This window comes from Syngnathus scovelli, chromosome 17, assembly GCF_024217435.2.
Source record: "Syngnathus scovelli strain Florida chromosome 17, RoL_Ssco_1.2, whole genome shotgun sequence".
Lineage (NCBI taxonomy): Eukaryota > Metazoa > Chordata > Actinopteri > Syngnathiformes > Syngnathidae > Syngnathus > Syngnathus scovelli.
The window spans coordinates 2630675-2637840 of record NC_090863.1 but is presented as its reverse complement, the minus strand read 5'-3'; positions in this window follow the sequence as shown (position 1 = coordinate 2637840).

Genomic DNA, 7166 nt, shown 5'->3' with positions numbered 1-7166 from the left:
GCCTCAAGGTGCCAGTCCTGTATTCCAAACGGTCCACAGCCGACCTTCAAAACAAATCCAGGAGACATTTTTTCCTTTCATATATCCTTTTTCCTTCCTTCCTTCCTTCCTTCCTTCCTTCCTTCCTTCCTTCCTTCCTTCCTTCCTTCCTTCCTTCCTTCCTTCCTTCCTTCCACTGCTGAGTGGGTGGCCTGAGGATGAGTGGCCATTGTTGGCTGGATTCAACAGGGCTGATTAGTCAAGAAAAATGTGTGTTTAGGAGTGTGTTGAAAAACACGCAGGTGTGTGTATGTGTGTATAATCTTGCACTAAGTATGCATCATAAAAGATTCAGAAGAATAATGAGGGGGATTGAAGAAAAGCAAGCAAGAAAGCAGACTTGCGGGTGACATACCATGCATTCTTATTTAACACCAACTTTCCTGACAACCATGAAACGGTCAGAATAAATGAATTTCATTGATTAGAAAGTATGTTTTTTTACATGATATTTTTCACTCTAGCTTTGGTCAAATAAACCCTTGCGGCTATTTTTCACTTCAGCACCAGAGTCTCTCTCTCTCGTTCGCTCTCTCTCTCTCCATCCATCAAGCTAATGTGATGCAAACTTTTCTACTCTTTTTGATTTGACACCTATTCCCGCTCAATCATAAAATGCCCTCATTTGTTGTGATTGCACCCCCGCAAGGTCTTCTAATCATTAGAGGAAGGAGTGAAATCAATATATACCGAAATCAGCAGAACAAATGTGTTTGCAATCTACATCCGATACTACGTTACGTGTGGGTGCGTGTGGACATACCTTGGCTGCGAAGAGGAGGAGGAGGAATCCAGCAATCATGTCGACAGGCGGGAGAGTAAATATTTTTGGAAATAAACAGGAAGCAGCGTAATGCCCTTTTAATTGATTCATTCTGTGCCTGTCTGTTTACTGAAGAATCTAACTATGAGAGGGCCTCAGTGTTTAGAAGCGCTTTGTTTAGTTCAAACCATAACACTCTGAGGGCCAGACCTGACGCTGGATCATTGTGACAGAGAGAGTGGGGGGACTCACCTCTCTCTCTCTCACACACACACACACTTCTGAAATGCTCTCATGTACACTACTGAAGCGGTCTCATTATTTGAATTGAATACGTGAGAGATACAACATTTGTGGTTAGGGAGGAGTGATTATCGAGCAAGTACCAGGTATTGGGCCATCACGGCATTATTTTCAAGTATCGGGCACTCGTAGAGGCTATTGATGCATACAAAAAATTATATATATGACCCTCTGCTGCATTAGTTGGTGCTGTAATGTTACAAACTAACAGACCAGCAAATCATCATCTGCATCAGAAGAAAAAAAGTTCATGATTTTTTTTTTTTTTTTTTTTTAACATCAAAAGTACCCGAGGTATCTGCAAGCGAGTACTTGTGGAGGGAATATTGTACTGAAATATGTAAGTGGCATCCAACATACCCCGCTGCATTCTCTTTACAGTTCGCCAGTCTCGAAGTGTTACTGAAGTTTAAATTGGGGGGGGGGGGGTGTTAGGGTTAGGGTTAGGGGGGGGGTGTAATTAGACACGCACACACACACACACACACACACACAGAGGGGAGTGTGTGTGGTGAAGGAGAGCAAAGCTAAACACATCCAAGTGAGCTAGTAAAACCTAATGAAGGCTCAGTGCTAGGCTGGCACACACACATTTCATGTGGTGGTGAGGAGGAGGAGGAGGAAGAGGAGGAGGAGGAGGAAGAGGAGGTGGACTGGGCCAGGCCGGCGAGCATTGAGGCTGGCTTGCTGACTGGCTGGCTCACTGTGCTCGTTTGGGCAAAACTGTAATTGACACCATCAGTGAGCGCATCACTATGCCTTTTCCTTTGTCTCCACATTTCTTCACATGCGACGCTCGCCCCATGTGCGTGTGTGTAACTGCGAGCGGTGGTGACAAAGCAAAAAGGCGCTTGACGCTCACAGTGTGGCTGTCAGGTCTCGTCCCCAACTGCTCCACTATGTGTCTGTTGTCTTGGTTTCTGTCTGTGTGCTCGCCCCTCCCCTCCTGTGTGCCCATGATCAGTGTGATTGTTCCCACCTGCCTCTCGTTACCTGTCGTGTATAAAAGTCCTGTCTGCCCCTCTCTCCCTGTCGGATCATTGGTTGCTGTCGTTCGGTGTTGTCGTCCTGTCTTGATGCCGTCATGTCCTGCTGTCTTCTTGTTTCACGTCCCGGTCAGTCAGTCAAGTTATTGTTTGTTAAGTCATGTCAGTTTGCCTTTTGAGTTGCTTCAATGAACCCTGGTCCAAGCTGCACTTGCTGGACCCGCGGCCGCCATCGGAGTGCTTCTGGAGCCAGCGGCTTTGCGGCCGTGATCGGACTCTGGTGCCGCGACGCCGTACCCACGGCCGCCTTTGGAGTGCCTCCCGGCGTCATCAGACTCACGGCCGCCATCGGGCTCCATCCCAGCGTCGCAGGACCCGCGAACGTCAGCAGACATCCAAGCCAGCTGCGTCGGACCCGCGATCGTCCCTGGCTCCACTCCCACTGCTGCGGCGCGTGATGGCTCTTGCCGCCGCGCACAGCCCCGCCTTCCGAATGCCGCCGATCGCGGTACGGACTTTGTGAGTGGCCGCCGATCGCGGTACAGACTTCCGGAGTCGCCGCCAATTGCCGTACGGACTTCCTGAGTTGCCGCCGATCGATGCACAGACTTCCAAGTCGCCGCCCGAGTGCGGTTCGATTCCCCAAGTCGCCGCCCGAGCGCGGTTCTGTTCCCCGAAGTCGCCGCCCGAGTGCGGTTCTGTCCCCGCAGTCGCCGCCCGAGTGCGGTGCTGTCCCCAAAGTCGCCGCCCGAGTGCGGTGCTGTCCCCAAAGTCGCCGCCCGAGTGCGGTTCTGTCCCCGAAGTCGCCGCCCGAGTGCGGTTCTGTCCCTCAAGTCGCCGCCCGAGTGCGGTTCTGTCCCCCAAGTCGCCGCCCGAGTGCGGTTCGGTTCCCCAAGTCGCCGCCCGAGTGCGGTTCGGTTCCCCAAGTCGCCGCCCGAGTGCGGTTCGGTTCCCCAAGTCGCCGCCCGAGTGCGGTTCGGTTCCCCAAGTCGCCGCCCGAGTGCGGTTCGGTTCCCCAAGTCGCCGCCCGAGTGCGGTTCGGTTCCCCAAGTCGCCGTCCGAGTGCGGTTCGGTTCCCCAAGTCGCCGCCCGAGTGCAGTTCGGTTCCCCAAGTCGCCGCCCGAGTTCGGTGCGGTTCGGTTCCCCAAGTCGCCGCCCGAGTGCGGTTCGGTTCCCCAAGTCGCCGCCCGAGTGTGGTGCGGTTCGGTTCCCCAAGTCGCCGCCCGAGTGCGGTTCTGTTCCCCAAGTCGCCGCCCGAGTGCGGTTCGGTTCCCCTAGTTTTTTTTTTTGGGACGTCGGGAGCCGTCCCTTGTGGGGGGGGTTCTGTCAGGTCTCGTCCCCAACTGCTCCACTATGTGTCTGTTGTCTTGGTTTCTGTCTGTGTGCTCGCCCCTCCCCTCCTGTGTGCCCATGATCAGTGTGATTGTTCCCACCTGCCTCTCGTTACCTGTCGTGTATAAAAGTCCTGTCTGCCCCTCTCTCCCTGTCTTGATGCCATCATGTCCTGCTGTCTTCTTGTTTCACGTCCCGGTCAGTCAGTCAAGTTATTGTTTGTTAAGTCATGTCAGTTTGCCTTTTGAGTTGCTTCAATAAACCCTGGTCCAAGCTGCACTTGGTCGTCCTGCTCCATGCTACACCCGACCGTGACAGTGGCTGGCTTCGCTTGTTCCTCGCGCTCGCTTCAATCCAACCGTTTCTACACTTTATGGAGAAAAAGTCTGAAAAATGGAAGCACTTGTGCTTCTTTCGTGAGTTCAACATTGTTGCCTGGCAACAAGAAGCCAGATGGCATCATCCATCCGTCCGTCCGTCCGTCGATCCATCCACCCATCAATCTACCCATCCAGCCTAGCTAAAAATGGGTGGGTCGAGACAAAAAAACAGTGATGGACATCATGCAAATGACTCTCTGTGACCACATTCGGTAATCTATCGTCAATATTTAATCAGTCCTATGTTTCAGCACGACAAACAGCATCTCCAAATGTTTATGAGATCATTTGTGCATTTCAAGCCTTGTTCATTAAAAACAATAGTAACCGTCATAAATATAGTTTCATTCTGTTTGCAAAACAAATCAGTGTTTCCAAACAACTTCTGGATTGGACAGAAGGCACAATTTCATATTTAATTGGATATTAAACAATATGAAAATAAACCATCTATCATCGCTTTTGTAAAAACGTCATATGGCTATTAGTTTTTCTTTTTTTCCCGGTCTCATACCGTATGCCTAACATCATCGTGCTGTGGTGGGGGGCTAGGCTATAAAAAAAAAAAGAAAGAAAACCAGGATGTGAGTGTAGGTTGACTTTTTGGGGGCCACATGTTGCACCTATCACTATACCAGCAAACAGATGGCCTTTCTGCTGTGGTCACTAATAAAAAAAAAGGGAGGAAAAATGTTATAGCCATGCGTTTAAAGAATTAATTTAAAAAACACACTAACACGTTTTAGTGCTATATTTATGTTGCTGCTCCAGTTGGCGCTCACTTCTGAGTTTGCCTGCTAAAGTAATTTTTGATACTATTTTGATACGTAGAAAGTAGCTGAATTCATTCAAATGACTCAACGTTGTTCAAAATGGTTCAGGAAGTAAAATATTCCAAATAACAATATTGTTCAATTCAATAATAAACACATTGTTGTCGTTAGCCAATGTGCTATCTTTTTCGTCGGCTTACTATTTGGAGCTAGCTAAAAAGTTGACAATGAGTTAGCGGATGAATACAGCTGTGTGTACTTAATCCCACCAATTTTCATTTTTATAAGTTCCTTTGAAAACTACCACCCTAGGCGCTGTTTTGAAAAGATCAAATAATTCCGATATCAGTGGTATTGTTAAGCAGTTAAAGCTGTGAGGCAGTCAAACACAATGTAAACAAAAGAGTAATGAGCAATTATCCTGTCTTCCATAGTAAACTTGTTTTATTCATGTCTTCAAGAAATAGTTTGGATGTGAAATTGCTGCTGCTGCCGCCGCCAGAAGAGAGCACACAGGCCGTCCCTGTGGTGCCGTGCCGTGCAGCTGTGTGTGCTACTCTCGCCACACTTTCGCTGCACAGACCTAATAAATAAACAAAATTAGACCCGAAGAAACGGATCAAATTTGCCAGCTGGGCAAACGTACAGTAGGTGGCCACTGGCCGGCCGGGGGTTTCGATGGCCCAGCTCAAAAGGTGAACGGGCTTCTTGTTGCAACTCATGTGTTTGAAGAGTAAGTTTAGTCTGTATGGCAGCTAAACTCTAATGATGCTCTTGGAAGCAAAATGGACGCATTTCAACATGCACCGCCAATACTAATGTGCTCTAATGAGAGAGTGTTCCGTGCGTGCGTGCGTTTCGTGCGTGCGACTGTATTTACTCAGTTTGGCTGCTTCGACACACACTAAGTTCACTCATGAATCAATAAATCAACAAAGAACCTCCAATGGCCTGCTTCAGTCTAAAAAAGAACACTTTGGGGGGAAAAAGGCCTACACTTCTGTTCTATTCTTTTTTTTTTTTTAGCCTGGCAGGTTAACTCGCCTCTCTGCAGCATCACTTCCCCCTGCTGGTGACCAAAAAAAAAAAAAAAAAGCTCGTTAGCTTTTTAGCAAGTGTCATTGAAGTAAAATGTGTTCCCTTATTTTTCTCCTTGCATTTGTTTATAATTAACCAAATAACTGCAATTCTCCTAAAATGGCAAAACCCAAATGTTCCTGAAGTGGGTAAATGTCTTTTTCAGCTCCACTGTGCAGGCGTCAGGCTTCCTGGGTGGTTTGTCAGTTTGTTGAGCATACGTAATGTATGCATGTGTGTTTATTTAGTCTGCAAAGCGGAACAGAGCCTTGGCCTCAGCCAATTTTCTTTACATTGAGTGGAGTGTGTGTGTGTGTGTGGGGGGGGTAATGCTTTTTGCAGATGGAAAGAAGCTGTCAAACAAATTCAGGGCCAACAGATACAAGAACACCCCCATCGGTGATCATTACCAAGATTACTACTCAAATCTTGTCAGCACGAGTCGTACGGTAGGCCGAGTGTCGCGGGTTCGTCCGCTCGGAAATTCAAAGCTGGCTGCTCGCGAGCTTTTATCCGTCTTTGGGGTTTGAAGCTCATGAGTGGAAACACATGCTGGATAGTTCAAGTGACACTAATAACATGCTTACTTGGAGCTGGAGTGAAATCCCACCTGAGCGCCGCCACGCGGCTACTGCGCACGCTAATGAGCCTAAAAGTAGGTGAGATTCGTGGATTGGATTTAGGGGCATTGTTTTATGTGCCAGAGAGAGTGTTGAGGACATCATTCAAGCTCTCACAACCAACCACCCAAGCACCACAGAAACGTTCTCATTTGAAATGTAGTGTAAAAGGAGCTCTCGATTGCTGTCATCTTAATTAAGATCATCTCTGCTGGGATCAAGGGTCTAAATGATTGTTTCCTTCCAGGAAATCCGGCTATCTGTTAACTTTGCCACATGTGCCAGGTGCATCTTTTCTCCCGCTCGGAGCATTCAGATCTATCCGTGTTCTCGACTACTTATCCGGTTCAGGGTCACAGATGAGTTGGAGTCTATCCCTGATGACTTTAGGTGATAGGTATACTTTGCCCTGATTTGCTCGCTAGTCAATCAGAGGGCAGCATTTAGATCTATTTATGATAGAAACAGAATGTACTGTAATGGTGGCTGCAAAGGAAACAACGTCGAGCCAAAAAAAAAAGAAGTGCGAGTTATTTTTTTAGGTTACTTGGTGCAAAAGAAAAGAAAGAGAGAACCAATGTTTAACCAATGTCTAGATACTTGTTTCAATACAAGCACAGCCACTAGGGGACTGCTCGTGAAAAAGTGGGGGAGGAGCACTGAGTGGGGGTCCGGGTGGTGGTGGTGTGTGTGTGTGTGTGGGGGGGGGGGGATGCCACCCACTAAGGCAGTTGTGGGGGTTGGGCAGCTCACAGGAAACAGTTGTGGCTCCATCCCAGGCCTCACACCGAGCAGCCCTGGGCCACCCAGTCATCGGCAGGCCAGACCCACCAAATGCTCCGAGAGCCCACAGAGATGTGTTTATTTTTCATCCTCTGCTTTGAGGGGAGGGA